Source organism: Hirundo rustica, chromosome 6, assembly GCF_015227805.2.
Source record: "Hirundo rustica isolate bHirRus1 chromosome 6, bHirRus1.pri.v3, whole genome shotgun sequence".
NCBI lineage: Eukaryota > Metazoa > Chordata > Aves > Passeriformes > Hirundinidae > Hirundo > Hirundo rustica.
The window spans coordinates 42,838,595-42,858,089 of record NC_053455.1 but is presented as its reverse complement, the minus strand read 5'-3'; the positions used below and the strand labels follow the sequence as shown (position 1 = coordinate 42,858,089).

General features: G+C 36.8%; 1 protein-coding gene across 7 annotated transcripts in view; it reads right to left on the bottom strand.

Annotated features, from left to right (window-relative positions):
* LRRC4C (leucine rich repeat containing 4C) overlaps positions 1-19,495 on the bottom strand; it is a 508,382-nt gene that overhangs the window by 39,480 nt on the left and 449,407 nt on the right. For 6 of the 7 annotated variants that reach the window (XM_058421147.1, XM_040068321.2, XM_040068324.2 and 3 more), the window contains one exon: positions 10,819-10,951. The exons of the other annotated variant lie outside the window; for it this stretch is intronic. The gene's annotated coding sequence lies outside the window, so the exon portion shown is untranslated. The remainder of the gene's footprint in view (positions 1-10,818; positions 10,952-19,495) is intronic. 7 annotated transcript variants of the gene reach the window in all.

Here is a 19,495-nt window from a genome sequence, read left to right as displayed (position 1 = left end):
TCACGCCAAAACAGATGAGCTGAGAGGGTCTTTAACTTTCAGAAAGTTAGCTAAATGTAATCAATAAAGTAAAAGATCTGAGGCGAGATGGCAAGGGAATAGACCATTGTTCCACAGCCATTTCTCTTGGCAACTGTCTTTCTCAGGAAGATCCTGCCTCCTGTGTCCCCAGCCAGGTTTCCATCCCCTGAACACACATTTGGTTGTGCTGGTACAATTGCACTCACTGCAGAGATTTCCGGGAAAGTGGTTTATAACTCTCAGGCTAATAACAAGCCTTCCTGTAAAAGCTGAATACTTTTAAAATAGATCTTTCTATTTCATCGAGCAACCCCATTAACAGTCATAGGGGCAAACAACAAGGGTGGAATAAACTTAAGCAAATTGCACTACTCTATCAGGATGGAATGGAAATAGAGCTAGAAGACACAAGGACAAGGACTTATTACTGACTAGAACACCAATCTGGAAGACAGAACGACAGAGGATGTCAGAAACCACTGTACATAACTGGAGTACAGAAGGACAGGGTGAGTCAGCAACATGAGAAATTAAAAAAAAAAAAAAAAAAAAAAAAAACTTCATTTTAATGCAGACAAAAATCAATGAGATGATGGTAGAATTGTTTCCAAGAAGAATTGTTTTCAGTGTTTTCCATGAGGTCTTAAAAAGGACTAAACATGATGAGGCTCGTGAAAATTGCAAGGATAGAACTACAAGACAAAGCAAATTCAGAAGCATTGATTAAATGCAGAATAAGAGTACATCAAAGGAAACCAAAAACATCTCTTCAGAACTGCAGGAGGAAAAAATTGGAAAGCTAATCAATTTTCCTTTTAGCTTATATAAACAATACCAAGTTAAACCAAATGACATATTATAAATGCATACCTCTTTCTTTTGGAGAGAAACTGACAGAGTGTAAAATATGCAAATAGCAGCACAAGTCAGGGCATCGGGAGTATTTAGTCCTTGACATCCCTTCTTTTTGTACTACCTACTGTCAGAGGGAAAAAAATCAGGTCTAAGGAAGAACCCTCCTTTCTCAGATGCACTGCTGAGCTGAACTCAATAGTCTGCTTCCTCCCTGTGTGCAGATCTCCAGCTGTTTATCCTGGGAATTCTGAGTATGCATTGAAAGAATTTTAAATTCCTAATAATGGCTAGGAAACGTGTGTTATATCTAAAACACAAGCAATGTGCTTTAACAAAAAACAAAACAAAACAACAACAAAAAAGGCAAAGACAAACATTCAAAAAAATATCCCAAAATGTCTTTGCAGTTCCTTTTTCAAGTCATCTTCTGCAACGAATGAGGCAAGGTCTGAATGAATGGTGAATGTAAAGGAAGGAATGACTAAAACATGATCACGCACTTGAGAATATACAATAATATTTATATTGATGTATGCAGTATAACCATTCTATCCCTCCCACATTTTACTGGAAATATAAAGGATTTTCTACTAGAGCAATTCTTACTACATCCCTTTTGAAGAGGGGAAACAAAGAAGGTGAAGTATGGCAAATTTCTGGCTCAGAAAATGAAGAAAGTAAAAAGTAGAGCTGTTAATGGATTGTGCATGCACACTTTTATAGGAGTAACACAGCAAAAATCATTAAAGAAAATTGAATAAAATAATAAAGCTAAGAAGTTCCAAATTAACTTACCATTAATAAATTTTACAAACCTCATAAATTTAGTTTCATTTTAATGCTCAAAATAATTAATAAAGATATATAGAGAGAAGGGTAAGAATCAACATAGTTGTCTACATATCCAGTTCAACATAATTACTTACATGCACTGAATTCATAGGCATGACTAGGGAATATGGAGCCTTTTCAAGTGAAGAACATAATGGACAATAATGAGACTGAATTTGTCCTTCTCATCTGCAGGGCACAGGAGGTAATAACTGTGCTGTCTTTGAAATGACAGCGTGGCAGGTATGGTTCTAAGCACCATATGTCAATGGTTTTGAAACTTCCCTTTGAACTGACATAATTTAATTTTTTTTTTTCCCCCCAAATAAAACCTAACTATTGTAGCAAAACCCCAGCTCTTCTGAATTCTAAATTAGCCGATCCTAAATTTCATTTCACTTGTTTACAACACTTCTGAAGCTTATGCTTTATCTATAGTAATGTGGAAATCATCAAGATCCATACATACAATTTCATCAACACTCAAGAATTTTCTGTCCAAGCTAGCATGAAAGCAAATTAAACAAAAATTCAAGTGTGTACATATCTTCATATGCCTGGATGGACAGGCAATATATTATAAAGCCAAAGCTCTATCATTCCTCTTGAAAGTCAGAGAGGGTCTTTCCATCAGAATTAAGAGGTTTTAGATCAGGCTGTGTTTACCATAGTCCATTCTGTTCTTAAAATATTCACTTTTTCCTCTTCCCCTTTTTCCTGTCATAACTTCAGAGATAAAAGTCGTAAATGCCCAGAACACATGCTAAAATCTCTTTCTGAAACTAAAAATGGAAGGTATATGTTTCATTACAATAACAAAATTTTCTCATCTGAACGATCCCTAAGTTAGTTTTCACATGTTCCTTGACTACATTAATAATTTGAAAACAGAGGGATTAATAATGTGATATCCTATGAGAACCTGTAATATATTTTTTTAAGGAAGTCAGTTCTAAGTTTGATGGAACAAAGTCTCCTTGTTATTTCTGTTGACAGCATAGCTTAAACTCAAAAATTCTCTGCAAATTCCACATTAGACTCTACTACAGGAAATTCTCTGTTCACACTTGGCTCAGGAATATATGAAAGTTTTGGCAAGTAAGGTAAGTAATGTCTAATATTCCATATCCATAAATGAAGGAAGCTGAAGAACACATTTAGCAAAGTGGAACAGAAGATGCATGCCAATAAGTTGAAGCAAAGCACTCCTAAATAGAAGATTAGCTTTATATTTCTCGCACATTCGATTAAACCCCATGAAAATCTGATTTCTCTTTTCACGTTATAAAACCTTATTCACGTCGTGTTTTTTAATCAAGCAAAAACAGAAAATAAAAAGATGAAAAATACATTGATTGTGAATGGTTGTACATCTTGTTTATTCAGATTTTCTTATTAAGCTTCAGCTGTTATTTGAATCTCATCAGCCTGTTATACTGGGACAGTGGAAAGGTCATCAGAAACACATTTCTAGTGGCATTTTGTCTGAACAGACCCATTAGAAGGAAAAAAGGCTGGGAGAGGTACAGAAGAAAACAGCAATGAAACCATACTTCACAAACATGGAGTGAAGAAAGGAGGCAAACCATCATTTGAGCTTGATCCACTGCTCAAGAGATTCATCAGTGAGCACTCTCTGATCACCTGACTCTGACATAGCAGAGGCACAGCCATGGTGGCATTGTTTTGCACCAATACCTAAACTCAGTGTATATTTTCTGCTCTTTTGCTGCTAATCAGGTAAATAAGAAGATTGATGTAAGCACGTGAACGATCATTGATTTCACTCTGCAACCACCCAGGATGCACAAAGTTTATATGCAGTTTGAATCTGTTATTGCTAATACAGATCAATCCAATTCAGCGTGCAAGCCTCATTTTTCACTTTTTTCTTTTTGGACCATGACTTTTTATTTTTTTTCCCCTTGAAACTGCATTTTTAAATGATCAGCAACTCAGTATGAAATGACAATTTCTACTTACAGAGCCCTTCTTCTTCATACCGGTAATTTTTAATTTAACTTTTATGTGCAGTAAAGGAATGGATTACAATGGCTCCCAGATTTGTCACTAGTGGATATTTGCCAACATTAATTATTATTATGGAACTCAGCAACTGGTTGCAATGATTAATATATACTTAGAAGAGATCAGGACAGGACAATTAGGAAGATCTCTTGCTTATAACTCAAAACATAGTGGGCTGTGTGGTACCAAAACTATAGTATTCCTAGCAAAACTAAATAGGGATACTTATGCAACTGAACAATATTTTCCAGTTTAGCTATTAATCCCTTGTTGTAAAAAGTGCTGCTTTAGTTTTCAAGCAGCATGTGGGACTGGAGACAGGACCATCCTTGCCTCTCTCTATGCAATGTCCATAACTAAGACAGCTTTTCTTTGTTTAGACATGTTAAGGTAATTTTCAATTGTAGTATCTCAGATCCTCAAAGGGCTATAAAGATATGCAATAATAAATTCAAAAGGGTAAGTGGAGCTTTCTGTGGGGAAAATAGCCCAGGTTTCCAGATCAAAGACAGTGGGGAAGAGGTTTTACCCCCCAACTTTCTTAATGCTGCATCTCTGTCTTTGTAAAATTGGAGTTATGATCAAACAGAAGTTGAAAAGATAAATTACCTACACGTTTTCACTTATACTGCTTCTAAACATGAAATTTTGCTATAGAATCAACATTCAGAGAAGCTGAGCATGCTTGTGCTGCTTGGTTATTAAATAAATTAACAAGTGTGCTTTTTTTTTTCTGATCTAGTGTGTTTTTCTGTATTCATCAGAGGCTCATTGTGTACAGTGTTACTTCATGTATCTAAACGACTGAATGACTCTTAAGTCAAATAGTCTTTGAGTATTCAGCCTAGTAAAAAAGTTTTAAAATAAATAGAAGTCAATAGCTGTAAATCAAGAGGATTAAATACATTGCTTCCCTCATTGCAGCATCTGAATGATATAGACCTCTCTTTTATTTTGTGCTCAAAAAGCTCATTTCATAAAATATCAAAGTCACTGTCATAACATAATAATGTTAGAAAACTATTAGAAATAATAGTATGACAAAGTATAGCAATCGACTTGGCCAATAAAAAGCAATGCTGTAATATATTAGAAATATATTCACAGTTTTGTTCTGTTAGCTGCTATGTTCCACGTTCTATAAAATCATCCTTGTTTGTACTGCTCATTTGCTTTACATAAAAAGTGCAGGGGTTACCCTCAAAATAATTTTGGGGTTTTTCCAAGTCAGTTAAAATATCTGTATGACTGAAATGAACAATGACTTACTGGATTAAAGCAGTTCCTCAGCCTGCAGAGGCACAGAATACCCATGTCTGCCTGGTGATGTGGGCTTCCTCTTTGCCATCTGCTTCTAAGCAGGAGGAACAGAGAACTGTTCTGCCAGAGGGAATTCCTTCCCAAAGGCTGATACTTGGCATTCATAGTTCCCATAACAATGCTTAACAGAGCAGCAGGAAGTGCTCTCAGCACCCATGTCTTGAGGTGCAGCTCCTTTTCCACTGCCCACATATTCTTCTGACCTTTACCCCCAGCCACGCTGACAGCCCTACTGTCTCGCTGTGATGCATCTTGCCTCCCAACACAAGACAGGCTTACACAGAAAAAAGTTATACCTAGCAAAATCTGAGATTAAGGCGTTAAGTAAAGCAAGCAAACGGAGAATTGTGAGATAAAAATAAACCCCCAAACCCACCCTAAAACACCTTTCTAATCTATGCTTACAAGTATGCTTCCTTCATATCCCTCTTGCACATTTCCTCCTACGTGCTCTTGCTCAAAGCCCACGTAGACACAAATTCTGTCTCTTCCCCTAACTTTATGAGGTTCTACAAGAACAACTTCCATCTCCAGATACTTTGTTATAGATTTAAATACCCTGGGAAGTTCTAGCTGCAGTCAGACACCTTGAGTATGTAAAGTGTATTCATTTGTTTTGTTAATAGTCACATTGCCTAATCCAGACTGTTCAAGCTTCAGTTCTTCACTGTTTCAGATTTCAATAACTTCATGATAAATATTACATCAGACACTGGCTATAAACAAAAGACGTTATGCATCTGATTTATGGTGTCTTAACAATTTCTCACAGAGATCTCACCTTCTACAGCAGATGCAAATGTCACCTCAGTAAAAAGTGATCTACTTGATGCATTTGAGAGTAAATTCTTTCCTTCCCCTTCACCCTGCTCTAATATGTTCTCTTTTGTAAGAAAAAGTTTAAAGCAGTTTGGAGCTGATTTTTTGTTATCTATCAATTTTATCTTGCCAAATCAACAACTAATGTTTTCCAAATCCCCAATATGTCAGGGGAACAAGGGAAAAAATAATTTCTATTTGGTATTCAGATCAACTCTTCCACACCCGGTTTTATTCTACTGTAGTCAAAGAAAAATTTCCACTAAAGGAAGTGTTAAAAATTTCAAGACATAATTCTAGAACAGTACGGGAACCACAACATTCAGAGGGAGGTACCTGAACATCCAGTCTTACAAAGAGTTAAAGCCACAAACTGTTCTCCTTCAGTATCAGATGACAATTTTTCTGCCACCTACCACAATAGAACTTGAGAAATGAAATGGGAAATAATAATTTATCAAAGAGGAGCATAATTGGAAAGAAATTAAATAATAACAGAGAAAAAGTAATAGGAAAAAATGGCAGATGAACAAAGTCCAACCCTGCAGAGATGAGGAAAAGAAAGAAGTAAATTGAGACACCGAATCATTGGCATTCTGACACACTAAGGGGACCAGCTTTTCAACCACTTTTTAATGAAAGAAGAATTTCACACAGGAAGTTTAAACAAAAAGAATATGAAGCATAAGAAATGTATTATAAACAGTGTTATTGGCTGTGGAGAAAGTAATTTAAATGGCATTCAGTAATGCAGGTGAAGGCTTTCTGGTAGCTCATCTTTCATATTTGATTTTTCAGATAATTTCAGAGATCCAATGGTCTATCCTTGTCATATCACAGTCTTTAGTCCTTTTGTGAAATATTGAAAGAATTGCTGCTGACTTGTCCTGTCTCTATTTGACTCTTAAGGGTTATTATTGACTTTGGTTCTAGGGGTTCTTTCTTCTAAGACAAAACCCTTGAGATCTCTTGGTGCTGTCTTGCCTGCTAGCAAGGGGCACTGCCAGTTTTGCATGCTCATGCTGTGTGACTGTAGTCTTATTAATCTCCAGCTGTGTAGAGCTAGTTTTGCCCACACAGACATTCAAGAGACAAGCTTTGTTCTAAACATGGCTTTGGGAATTGTTAGGTGAAAAGAACTTTTGTTTTGATTTGAATATCTCATTTCTTCTGTTTCAAACTCTGGGGCATGCCTCATTTTCAAATGGATATTTTCATTATGTTTAAGAACATCATTAATTCTGAAGCTGTATCCACTTCACTTAATTTGAAAGGTATGGGCTTTTCCGTAAATCATGGAAGACAACTCGTTTCTCAGCAGTTAAAAAACAGGAAACAAAACCAAATCCTGCATTGACTACTATGACTTTACTATGAATACCCTCAAAGGGGAACAGTGATTGAAAATTCAGAACCATTCATCTTAAATTTTACCAAAAGAAAATATTGATCATACAGACCAACAACGTGCAGCCACTTGTAAACTGACCAGCCAAAGAAACACAGAAAGAGCTATATTTGCTAGGACAGTGTGAAACATTTGTTATTCACACCAGAAGAGGAATCTGGTCAGAATTCAAGGATACATTCTTAGTATTGATAACAGATCAATATCACTAGAGCCCAATGAAGATGAAACTCTCTTAGTGAAAATATGCATTACCTTTTACCATCAAGATTTCAAGTTATATTAAAACAGCACTCTTATCATCCCCTAGCTTCAGTCAAAATGGCATTTCAAGAATAGTTCACATGAAACACAATTTAAGCAGGGGATCAGAGACTGAAACATCAATCCATTAGGCTTCCTATTCCTCATGAAATCTTAAGAGTCGAGAAGTTCAGACTTCACTTAATACGTTGCAGATGAAGATATCATAACGACGCCCCCTCTAATTTCAATTTCCTTCCTTGTTTTTCTTGAGGGCTTGTAACTTCTTTACCCAGTGTAATGCCTGAAATCCAAATTATTATCTATGGCATTGAGGCTGGATTCATAGAACCATAGAACCATTGGATTCATAGAACTGAATATCTCACAGGACTACCTAAAACTAAATCGTGTGACAAACAGCATCATCCGGATGCTCCTTGAACTCTCTCAAGCCCAGGGCCTGAACACTGCCATTGACTGGTTGTGAGGAACCTCCAACCTGAAGTTCCTCTGGGGCAGCTTTATTCCATTTCCTTGTGTCTTGTTGCCAGTCATTAGAGAGAGGAAATCAACACCTTGCTGCCCCGCCAGAGGAAGTTCCAGACTGCAGTGAGATCAGTCACCCCAGTCTTCTCAAGATGAAAACATCAAGTGACCTTAAATGCTCCTGATAAGTCTTGCTCTCAAGACCTTCGACCATGATGGTTGCCTGTGAACACAGACTAATAGTTGGATGTACTTCTTTTGCGGCCCCCAAAACTGCACTCAGTACTCAAGGTGGGGCTGCAGTTTAGGGTGGCACAATAATCTCCCTCAATCACAGTGATGCTGTGTTTGATGTACCCCAGGACACAGCTGGCTCTTGGTTACCCGGGCACTGAGTATTCAATTTGCCACTGACCCCGGTCCCCAGATCTCATTCTGCAGGGCTGTTTTCCAGACTCTTCCTCTGATTTGTACATACAAAAAACATTGACCTGCTCCTGCTGGAGAATACTGCACTTGTTCTTGTGACTCAAATTGCAGAAGTTTGTGGAGAACTGTTGCCTGTGGGATGGATTCACAATGGAGAAGCCATCTCCCTTGGGAGAGACCCCATGCTGGAGCAGGGGAAGGACTTCTTTCCCTGAGCATTGACAGAAACAACTTGGGATTAACTTATCATAACCCCCATTCCCTGTCTCCCTGTACTGCTGGATGGGGGGAGGTAGAGCTGGGAATGAGGGAGGGATGGGGAGACGGTGTTTTTGAGATTTATTTTACCTCTTGTTGTCCTGCTCTGATTTTGTTAGTAATAAGTTCAATTAATATCCCCAGTCTGAGCCTGTTTTGCCCATGATGGTAGCTGGGGAGTGATCTCTCCTTGTCCTTATCTCAACTTCTTAAATATTCTTTATATTTTCTTTCTTCTATCCAGTTGTGGAGCAGCTTTGGTAGGTGCCTGGCATCTGTCAACTCCACTACACTGCTCATGCTGTGTATATTCGTATAAAGGCATTTCAAATGTGCTCGGGTGTACTCGGCACACCACCGAGCACTCGGAAGCGCCTGCCAGCACACCATCCCACAAACACCCGCATGCTACTCCCAGGCTTTTCTCTTGTGAGCCTGGGTTTACCCCTTTCTCCCTTCAAATCTAATTGAAAGCTCTTTTAATGGCGCCTTAACTATTGGGAAAAGATCCTTTTTCCCCTTTGAGAATGGATTGTCGCTAAAGCATCAACAAAGGAACATTACAGAAGTTCCATGAGAGTCTGCCCACAGTGCAGGTAGAAAAATACAACCAAAAAGACATCTGAAACACAGTAAGGGATTGACACTGGATCCTCTGGATCTCAGACCTGTTCCAACCATAAGCAAGCTATTCCTCTCTTTTGTTTACAGTAAAGTACCTGAGACAAATTGGTGCAATTTTTTGCAAAGACTACTGGGCCCTCACTAAAAAAAGCCGTACAAACTCATTTCTACTAGATAATAGAAAAGCAAATTCAGTCTAGAGAAGCTAGGCTGAATTGATTAGCAGCAAGTTTGAGTGGAAGATTATTGAAAAGTAGATCATACACTGAAAACTATAAGCACATGTATAAATGCAGGAGTCAAGGCCTCCCTTTCCCGTATGAAACATTTCTTCTGTCACAAATTTGTGAATTGTAGCAGTGGATTATCTGAACTGTTTTAATGAATGGTTGCCAAGGAGCTGGAGGGAGGTCATCAGCAACAAAAAGGAAGGTATTTCCCAGACACATTTGAAAGCCTAACCTAGTATTCAACCAGCCAAAACATCTATACTGAGCAAAGAAAAAATATTTCCCCATTAAATGTTATTTTATGTTTTTTTGGTGTCTCATGAGATGTGGGAATAGATCCTTGCAAAAACTTTTCCGTCAAAAATCCCTTGCATTCTCTACCAGTGTGATTTTCCATTGTTATTTTTCTTGCACTCTGCATACATTAAGGTACATTAATAAAGGAAAGAAGCAAGGCAGTCTGTCAGATATTTCAGAATGTACCATGGGAAATTATCAGTTTAGGATGAGTGAACAAAATCTATTTGTTCAGCAAACTTAATTTTAGCTGAGAACCAAAAAATGAGTGTATAGCATGGACATATGATAAGTTAACTGGGCTTATAAATACACCTATAGCCAGGCTTTTGGGACAGCAGAAAGTGTTTTGATGCTCCATGGCTCAATTCTACTTTTTAACATGAAAGAGGAAGCATCACAGTTACTCTGAGGGATGAGAGATTTTTAGTTTGCACATTCTCTTGGACTTCTGAAATGCTAAGAACAAGAGCATCCATAGTTAAGGCTTCAGGGTAGGAAGAGAGTCTCCACAAACAAAGTAGCTAAGGTGAGACTGAAGGAATCAAATAAAACAAGATTATGTACTTTTAAAAATCAACTAGTAGCTCTCCCTGTGACAGAACATCTTACTCTGCTAAACTGTTATAGGGCTTATAAACTGGCATTTTCAGGGTTTTAATTCCTATAAGGAATTTCTTAGAAAGTTACTGTAAATTTGTGATTTGTATTCTTTAACAGGTCCACAGGAAAACAAGAAAACCCCTGTAAGATATAGCATCCAAATTCCCTCTCATACAAGGATGGGAATTGAAACTCAGCTCAGTTTAAGAAGCTCTGGAAAGATATTCAGGAGACACTGTATGAGCAGCCAGACAACAAGAAAGGTTTGTGCTCCCCTTCCCTACCAGTTTTCCGCCATGCATTCCAGCATATCCATGGAGCCTGAAAAGCTGACTTGCATACCAGTATCCTAACATGAATTACCTTTTCAGTAGGTTTACCGTCTCGGGAGGTGATGTTTCTCCTCGCTTCCCAAACTACCCCTGGACCTTCTCATCCTACTAGCCCACTGGAGACTGTTCCACAGAGCTGCCTGGACCCCCCCACAGCATCCACCCTGTGGAAGAAACACAGATTGAGAGACTGTGGTACAGCAATTAAATCATCGCTAGACATAAACTGAAGACATTGAGAGAGAATAACTGAGGTAGACTAAACCATGATCTAGAGTTGTCACACACCATCTGAGAAGGGAGGGGAGTTGTGGGATTGCAGTGTCCCCCCAGTGCATGTAGGCATGACAGAACTGCTGAAGGCACAGTTAATTTCAAGAAGGCTTTTAAGGCACAAATATAAACAGAGATTTCAAAGGCAGAGATTAGTCAATAATGTGATCACCTAATCTTGCAGATGACAATCTTGCCTGTTAGAAACGCCTGTATTTTTGCATGTGTAGCAGTAATAGGAAGGTGGTGTTTATTTCTGCATTTCTGCATTAAGGAGTAGCTTCATCATACACCACACAGGGCAAGGTGGTAGAAATTAGGTCTTTTCCTGTTATTACTGAGTGAAACATGTCTGTGTACACCTCTTGAGGGCAAGGCATTCCTTCCAGCATTGGAAACTTTCTTCTGCCAGTCTTATATGCACACCATGGTAAAAATTAAAATTGGAAAAAAGATTAAAAATCAATTAATTTGATAACTCTTTTTCAAGTTATAGCCTCTATATACTGCATCAAATTTCTGCATCAGCAATAAGCAAAGATCAGAAATAATAACCATGCATAAAATTTCATAGCTTCAAAATGCAGATAGGTACGAGATATAAAACAGACCTTTTAAATCAAAGCTTTTAAAAACATTATTCATTTGCTAAGGAAAAATAATTTCTACTGTCTCTTGTTTATGACAAAAGACAATTGAGTAAATGATGACTTCAGATAACCCATAAGTCACTGATTCTGTTTTTCAAAGACCTGCCTGCTTTCTCTTCCTTTGGCCTTGGCTGCCTAGCAACCTCCACAGAGCTTCCTTAGTCTATACTGATTCTGGAGAGTTTTCATTTATATATTTATTTATGAGAATGTCTATAAGGAGGATACAGAAACAAAGAGCTGTTTGTTCCTTCCTTCTAACATTGGATTCCAAACATGTCATGTCTGTCTAAGTGAAGGGCACAGTCCTGGGTTTTGCAGAGAGGTACCTGCCTCCTTGATTTTGCTTGGGAACTAAGCAAATCTCACTTTCTGTTAGACAAAAGCTTAGTCTCTGTAGGAAGCTACTGATGTAATAGGCACTGGTATTTCTTGCCCTCCCTGTTGGTTTGATTCATTGATAAGTTTTCTCACCCTGAAATTCTGGGTGTTTATGGAAGGTTACAGTGCTCATGCAGCCTGCAGCTCTTACTTAACATGAAGAGAGTTTGTGCTACTGCTCTGGGTCACCAACAGTTCCAGTGTCAGCCAAGTTCTAGAAGGAAATGGAGAATAAAGTTGATCTGCTGTATCTGAGACTCAAAACAGAACAATCTGGAAGATTTAGATGGGACTGCTTGTTAGTTAGAAACAGGATATGGACTGTCTTTCTCTGAGGCAGCCAACAACTTTGCATGGAAAAGACTATTTCCTCAGGGATTTTTTTTTTTTTTTCCTTCATTATAAGTGCAAAATTGAGGATGTCACAGAAAATATCCCTATGCTACATTAAGAAAATACTTATTCTCTTGCCAGTTCTATTCAATCAGCACTTTGTAAATACTCTATGTCCTTATCAACACAGCAATCTCCCCCAACAGAAAAAAAAAAAAAAAGAGAGAGAGAGTGGAAGAGATGGTCAAATATGTGCCCTGAAGAGCCTAACAAGCTCTCTCAAATGATGTGGTAAAGAAATGCCAGGTATTCATAGCCTGCAGTCACATGGTGGAGATGTGGGGCTTGTCTGTCACTATTTCCAGCCCTGAACTCAGATGGAAGAACTTTCATTTACTTCTGGATCAAACTGAAGCCTGAAACACAACAAATCAATATGTCTTAAGATATCTCAATATGCCTTAATCACTTAATTCCATTTTTCTTCTGATTAAGTTGACCTTTAGCTATGTTTTGTCCTTAAAGGATGTGCAGGGGATCTGTGACAGAACATAAATCTGAAATCAGATTTTCTAACTTCCATTCAATTTCTTACCAACAGAGATACATGCATAAAGATTAGGTTGTAGTAAGTTTGTAGGATTGTGGAAGCATTTTTAAACCTTGATGTTTACATATACTTACGCATCAGTAAAAAATTATTCCTAATTCAACTGTAGGAAAAGAATATATTTTTAAAAATCTCCTCGATATTGTTAGCAAGCAATAAAAAATTGTGTGTTGGGTGGTATATCAATGTCCAATGAAATAAAATAAGAGCAACAACATGAATGATATTTAAAAACAGCCAGCTGGTTAAAAGAGTGACATTTTGTAGATCAACTTATGAACAATGAAAATATCCATAGAAAATAAAATGGGCAAAATTATTCAATAAACAAGAAGAAGGAAGTTACTGGAAGGAAACAGAGGTCTGGGATTTCTTTTTTCTATTTGTAGGCTAACTATAAACAATTTTCTTAGTTCCTTTTCCTCTGTCATTCCACACGGCAATGTAACTTTGTAGTTAGCAGCAAATATCTCAATTTATACTCCTCTGAGTTATTGTAATACAAATAAACTCCAAATATAATCAAAAACTAAGTAGTTGCTTATTGGAAATGAATTTCCATATGTATGTTAATTTTTCACAGATCATGATTATTATAGCAAAACTTGAGCATGTTGTGTTTCCTCCCCTTAAAAAGTATGATCACAATTACATATGTTTTTAAATGTTAAGTCAAACTCTGAAAATAAACTTACTGAAGAGTACCAGAAGCACAGACTTATATGTCTGTTTTCCCACTTACTCTCATGAGAAGTCTGCTAAGTTGTTCAAGAACATGTAAACAGACAATAGAGAAAAATACTTTTTCATGCATCTTTATATATATAAATATATATATGTAATAGGGTTTTCTAAAGAATGAATACATTGAACCATGTCAAAGCAGATAGCAAAGGAAATTGAACCAGAGAAAATGAAGTTTCTCAAGTTATATGGAAAAATAAGTTGCAAGCAGCCCCAACCAAAATTTCAGAGACTATAATTAAGTACTGAATCTACTACATTTACACTGGAAAACCTCACCTGCCATGCACTCATGCACCCAAAAGAGTATAACAAAAAGAGAGATCCATCCTTCCTTCCCAAAAGAGTATACCAAAAAGAGAGTGAGTCCACCTGTCTGTCCATCCTTCCTTCCCTCCCTCCCTCCCTCCCTCCCTCCTTTCTTTCTTTCTTGAAAAGAGAGAGATGCAAGTTGCTCTCATTTTCTGGATATGGACTACAGAAAAATGAAATGCTAAGGAGGGTTTGGAAAAAGGTCATTACAAAAGAAATGAAGCTTTAGGGGGGAAAAGAGAACAAGAAAATTACTGTCAATATGAAAGTCAATCTTTGCTTGAATTACTAACTCACCAAGGACAATTGCAAGAAACCTTTTGAAAGCAATCAATAGTGTTATTCAAAAACACAGCTCCTCATTTCAAGGGCACTGATTTTACTTAAGACAGGCCAGTAACTGATCAAAATTTGGTCTAAAATATTTAAATATTTTCTAACAATTCATTATGGCAGTAAGTAAGAAAAACTCATTGAAGTTATAACCCAGCTTTTGTAACTGTTCTCAAAGCAGCTTTATTTTTATAGATTGCAAAGGGATGAAAAGAGCTGCAGTAAAAGGAAGATTTATTAAAGAAAGACTAAACGTAGTAACACACGCTACCATGATGACAGTAAAGAACATAAATAAGCAGAGGAGAAAACACAGTTACCCAGTTTCTTCTATTTTTAATAAATATCCCTAACAGAGAAACATTCAACTGCCAAAAGAAAGGACATTGTTGTACTTTGTTACTACTTCTCGCCCTGAGTTGCCCTTCTAGAAGAGCACAAGTTTCTTGTAGATTCAAGACCTTATCTGCCTGCTCCTGAAGTCTTGGATATCCTAGGATGTGTGAAATAGCATTAAATTCTGTTTATTATGAATCTGAATCACTTGCAGTCTGTTAGTAGAAATGTGTGTGAGCTCTGGGTACTTACATATTAAGTAACAAGAGTAAAATCAGTAAAACAGAAAATCATAGTGTGCTATGCTCACTTTCAGCTCAGGGTACAAAGAGAAAATACTAGAAAGTTCCTTAAAGAAAAGTGTCTGTATACAAATTCTTTACTAGCAGTAAATATGAAGAACTTAGAGTTAAATCTCACCTCTGACTGCTGACTCACTGCGCAGTAAAACAAGCTACTGGTGTTTCTTTGATGGTTAGAAAAGGTGTCCTTGATGGCTTTCATTCCCTTCAGGTTTTAGATATTCTGCTATTTCAGAGTTCTATTTTATTTAACATGCTTAACAGAATAGAAATTTTTTTAGATTTCAGAATTGGCCGAACCTCCATAAACCCTGATTATTTATGGCCAAGGTCATAGCTACATTTTCCCCTGATCTTTTAGCTTAGTTAAACCCTGAGTAAGGATTATTCTCCTGCATAAAACCTGTACTTTCTATATATACTGCAATTCTCCTTTTTCTTCTTTCAAGAATGCCAGATGGAAACAAACCAAAGAATAGTTGCATGCCTGGTATGCTAATATTTTTATACTTCTGCATTTGAGTTAAGCAGATGGGGATTAGATCATTCTGCATGGATATCTCTCCAAAACCAGTTTGGACAAGGTATACATTCTAAATTCTAAAATAATTTTCTCTGTGATCTGCTGCAGCAAAAATATTCATTTATCCACTATTGATTGAAAATGTTTTTGCACATCTAATCAATAAATGAGTTAATATGTGTTAAACCAATCTTCTAGACTATTTGTCTTGCTCAGCCTAACTACTACAAAGCTGTGAGTGATTCATTTCAGAGCAGCAGTACAGTGTGAAAACCAGGCTGGTGTCTTTTTAATGTGAGTGTCTGTGTGTGCTTATAAACACAAAATGTCATTAAAAATATTTTCCCCTGACAATATTTCCCCCATTTTAAGATCAGTTCTATTGACTTGTAGTAATGGTCTCTAGATACTCATCTGACAAATGGCTGTTTAATTCATTTTTTACTATAATAGATTTGACCTGGTTTGTTCACCTATAAATACACATTTTGGTGCTGTAGACAAAAATCTGCATTTGTTTTAGCTTTCATCCCTGCTGTGTTTGTATAACACAGTGTGATATTCACAAACAGAAAGAAAAGAGATTGAAGAACATTTGATAGTGTTGTCTAGCATTTTAAACACAGCAAAATAAATAAATTAGTGCCCACTTCATCAAGTGCTAAATTCAGTATGGCTGCAATGAAACAGAGGCTGGGCCAGAGAGAAAAAAAATCTTCATCTTTGGTGGAAAAACAACTCATGTTGTTAACAAAGGAATAGGATGAGTGCTACTGAGTCTACTGAACTGATAATTTTAAATCTATATTCACCTTCCCTACTAACATATCTGATGTAGCTCCAGCTTAGCAAAAATTATAAGGAATTTTGCCATACCAGAATGTAAAATCGTCAAAGGATGAGGATCTTTACTTCTAGAAAAAAGGAAGGTGACAGTCTTAAAAGATCTAGAGCCATAGAAAAATTCAGAGAGGAATTTTGAGTTCCATAGTCCTACTTTAATCACAGTAAGACACAAGTAATTATTTTTGAAATCTTTTCAAAATGAAAACTATAATTCTCTATTATTAGTAGTATTGGTATTATTTATGTGAATTATTCCTATTTTCTATTCCTCTGCTGGTGTATATGTTGCTTATGTCAAAATTCTGCGAATCTTTTACCTACTTAATACCATTTTATAGAGTTTTCAATCATTGATTAGAAATGAATTTATGTAAATCAGCTTCAGAAACAAAGCATGGAAGACAATTGGCTGTCACTAAATGACTCTAAAGATCTGTTCTAATCCAAACAATTTTATAATTCTGTCACATGAAAAGAATTACAGGATGATCCTTCTCACTAGTTCATGTGGATACTTCCTAGTCACTATTCATTTCCCACATCAAAGAGTTTTGAAATACAGAAAATTTCAATTATATTAATAATGCAAAATACCTACCCCCTTATTTAATCTATTTTCTGCCCTTTGTACCCTCAAGGTTTTGTGAAAGAAAGTGACATCATGTGCTGGTGTTGCACATGGGAAAAAACTTATTCTCCAAGTTATCAAAAGGAAAGATTTTGAAAGATGCCCGCTTTGTAGGTGAAGAACTCCTTTCAGAAGGATCTGAAGAACATGATTTATTTTACAATATATGTGCACAGTCACATATCATTGTTACTCTTGAGGTGAATGTGAGGTGGAGACTGACAAGCAGGTACTGAAACACAGCTAATATTATTTCTTGTAACATCCTGAGTAGAAATAGCTGAAGCTTGCACTGCTGGAAGGTGGTATGCACTGTTATGTGCAAAACAACAGGGGAAAATCTCCACATTGCTATTGAAAACTGAAAAAAACCAAAAAAAACACCAAACAATCGGTGTAGAGCCATTAGAGTTTGAAGATCCAAACATTTTCACTGAGTGCTATTGCAACAGTGTAGTCTACTAGTACAAAGCAAAGTAGTTAAAATATCAGTCATTTTCTTATCTGCAAATTGTTCATAAATTTGTGATGTATTTTTCTGCTAATAATGATGGTTTCAAAATTTTTCCAAAAATAAATATGTCTAAAAGCAATTAAAACCTAAAATTTAACAGATTGATGATGTGTGATTGGTTATATAGTACAATGTTGACGGTTCAGACTGGATGATCCAACTTTAACAGATAGAAACATGCAAGAAAAGTATTTTAACATCTTTGGGGAAAGAAACTGAGGCTTTTAACTTGAAAAGGACATAAAAATAATTTTCTCTCCTTCAAAAAGATGCTTTGGAAATTACGTTCAATTTAAAACTAGTTCTCCTCCTTCTGAAGAGTAAAAAGGGAATAGTCACCACATCTCTACCAGGAACATTTGCTTCCTGTTACACTGACTACCAAGATGTGAAAAATACCATCAGTTCCAGCTCAATACTCTAGTTTTCCAAAACTGTCAAAACCGTACTCATGCAAAAGAAATATTCACACAAGCATAATGAAACAAACTGATAGAAAATGGCACAAACGTAACCACAGGCAGTGGTGCCCAGCTTATGAACCCTCATTAAGATACATGGACTCAGCTTGTAAATTTCTCTCTCTGAAATATGCAGTGCCTATTTTCACATTGCAAATTTGGAATCAAATACAGTTAGCATCTAGTAGGCCTTATAACATCTCAGAGCAGACTTAGACTTTGCAAGCAGGTTATCTAGTTCAGCATTTTAGAAATATTTGCAAGCAGAATTTTATCATCTCAAGTATTAATTTATATGGTCTGGGAATCACAGTTGTACCTGCCTTATATATGCATTATTGACACCTTTTTATTGCAAATAAAGAATGGTGAAATTTGCAGAAATATCCCTTTTCATTTTTTCTTTTTTTTAATTCTACACTGAAATTTAGTCTACTTTTTTAGCTACAGTGCAGTACATGTGTAACAATACATAAAAATTTGTTTAACATAATTAAAAGTGTGTAGTACTCACATATCCTAGGGAAAAAAGGTTGGTTATTTAAAAGACCAGGAGTGCAAACTTTCTTCTTTTGCATATAATCTAGTAGGTAAAGTACTTGCAAGGAGCAAGGGATACTCAGTTCAATTTCTCCTTCAGTTTGAACTGAAGCTCTTCCAGAAAAGAAGTTTATTTCATAGCTTTAAGGTTGGAAAAGACCTCTATGATCACCAAGCCTAACTCTCAGCGAGCACCACCACAATGTCCACCCTAAAACCATGGCTTCAACTGCCACATCCGCACGTTTTTTGAACCCTTCCAGGAATGGTGACTTAACCATTGCCCTGGGCAGACTGATCCAATGCTTGACAACCCCTTCTGTGAAGAATTTTTTCCTAATAGTCAACCTAAACCTCCCCTGGCACATCTTGAGGCCGTTTCCTCTCTTCCTGCCACTAGTTACCTGTGAGAGGGGACAAACTCCACCTTCCTACACATCTTTTCAGGTGGTTGTAGAAGTGATAAGGTAGACTTCATGCACCTGAAGCAGAACTATGCTTGCTAGCCATGTAAAATTTCTGGGGACAGAAGGAAAAGAGGGCACACACAAGGTGGTGATCTGGACATGGAAAGATGGTATTCGGTTCTGATTCCTTTATTTGGGATTATGACTACAGTAACCAGACTATATAAAATGTACCTTCAAGATCAGTAATCCAAAACTGGTCTGGAATCAATTGTAGTCTTTGAAGACTACCTCAGACATTGTTCACCAGAGTATTACAAAGACCTTAATCTGTGGATATTAGATAAAACATATTGATTAATATCTTGGGATACACCCCAGAAAACAAGTTTGTGCTCCTTAGCTGCACACTCAAAGCATACAAACCTTTTGAACAGAGCTCAAGAGATTTCAGCTCAATTAAATCTACAGTAGACAAAACCTCTGTATGTATTCTTGCTTGCCTAGTCATATTT